Raw genomic sequence first — 1,886 nt, 5'->3', positions numbered from 1 at the left:
TACAGTGTCACACTCAGGCATTTTATGAACATACATCATGTCATTAAACCCTAATATGTATACATGTATATTTATTAGTTTATAATACTGTAGAGTTTCCATCAGTCCAACAGGTTTCATTAACTAATACTTCTGAGGTACCAATGAGCTTCATACTGAGGGCCCCTGCTCATGGCAGCAAAGGGGAAGAGTTTATCATGAACCCAAACGAAGTAGTCCTGCCACCCAGCCTACACCAGAATATTACTGTAAGTAATGTACATGTACTGTATAATCAATCATTGAATTTACCAGCACATAGTGTGCATGTGCATGTATTTGATTGCATATTACTACAATTAGATCACATTCACTCCAGCTGAAGTAAAGGAGTACACTAGGTTCTTGGTACTTGATGTAGAAGAGGCTGGAAAGAAGTTTTCTCTCTACCCATACGAGCAAAGTTAGTATCAATACATGCATTTGCATGTATGTGCCAACTGCCAAAGTTGCTTCAAATGTCATGTACTGTATTGTAATGTTTGTCAGCTCATGGAATATGCTGTTTAACTCACTTAGCATGCTTTGTGGGAAACCCTGGTTGGAGCATTTAAAACATACCAGCTATATAGTTTTGCCAACATCAATGTCCTTATGCTGTGCCTCAAGTATAAGCTTGTCGTGGTATTTTCAAAACTTTGACGAAAGACTACAGTCATAACAGTATGGCCTTTGGCTTCCATGTGATTTTTTATTAATATGTGTTCAAATGAGCCAAAAAGCATTAGCATGTGTGATTAATAGCAATACATTTAGTTGTACATGTACATCTGTTTACATTCAGAATTCGTCTCATTGAGACAGCAAGCAGAGACACTAGCAGTTGAAAAGAATAATGTAGAACAGAAAGCTGAAGGTTATCTTGTTGACTATGAGCAAGAGAACTAAGAAAACTTTGAACTTAAAGTAAGCAAAAAGTATTATAAAATTTTAAGAATCACATTTTAGTTTACCGTGTTCTTTGAATGAAGTGAAGGATCAGTTACAGCAGCAAGTCAATTATTGCTCTTCATTGGGTTGTGTTTGTGGTACAATGCTATGGAGTACATCTCAGAATGAAGACTGTATACAGAATTTACTCTCTGGAGTAAGAATACTGATATTGTGTGACCCTTATGCAGCTTTTTATTATCTCTTGATTTTCTACAATTGGTGTCAGCCACACTGCACAGCTATCTATCAACTTATAATAGTGACTTACCTAGTGAGTCCAGTCAAGAATCTCAGTTTGTCATCTTCCTTTGTGGTACTGTTACCAGTTAGTTCTGCCTAAAAGACTGTAATTATAATTTTAGATATTGCAGCATCTGCTTATGGAAGAGAATATTTGTCATCTTGTCATAAAGGACAGGAACTGTTGAAAAACATGTGCTCAGTACTGGCTACAGCTCCACTCTCTCAAGGATGGTAAACCTTAAAATAATTATTGCTATGATTATTTTTTATCATTTTTATGTCTCGCTAAATCTAATTATAGTGCTAAAATTAAGAGGTTAGTTTAAAAACATTAATTTATATTAACTTATGGCCTCTTGTATCTATAGTCTCATTCTTATGCTCCTCTATAACATCAGGTACCTAATAATTTTAACAATATTAATAAGTTTCTATACAACATAATTATTGTAGTATTAATCAAAAAGGACTAACATTATTAAGATCTGAACCTGATCTACTGAGAATATTAATGTGGCTAGCTAAAGGTAATGAAATACTTTTAATATCTTTGCATGTACATGTGTATCATAACTAGTTGCTGTTCTGGCATATGCCTTTATTCCTGGGATTACGCGAGTTTAAAATTTTATTTTTTCATAAATCTTTTCTAAATCTGCCCTAGTCAGCAT

The 1,886-nt window shown here is 34.3% G+C and overlaps 1 long non-coding RNA gene across 2 annotated transcripts; it reads left to right on the top strand.

Annotated features, from left to right (window-relative positions):
• Window positions 1–500: 500 nt before the first annotated feature.
• LOC109586952 (uncharacterized) lies at window positions 501–1,741 on the top strand. 2 transcript variants are annotated; one of them, XR_002187317.1, is made up of 6 exons: window positions 501–945; window positions 988–1,285; window positions 1,335–1,446; window positions 1,517–1,531; window positions 1,584–1,613; window positions 1,669–1,741. It is a non-coding gene; the product is annotated as an uncharacterized LOC109586952 (long non-coding RNA). The 2 variants fall into 2 exon arrangements; XR_002187316.1 differs by having other exon boundaries at window positions 988–1,297.
• Window positions 1,742–1,886: the final 145 nt, after the last annotated feature.

Source organism: Amphimedon queenslandica, unplaced genomic scaffold (assembly GCF_000090795.2).
Source record: "Amphimedon queenslandica unplaced genomic scaffold, v1.1 AMPQUscaffold_12734, whole genome shotgun sequence".
Taxonomy (NCBI): Eukaryota; Metazoa; Porifera; class Demospongiae; order Haplosclerida; family Niphatidae; genus Amphimedon; species Amphimedon queenslandica.
Note: the sequence above shows the minus strand (reverse complement) of the source record. Positions and strands in the feature narration are given on the sequence as shown.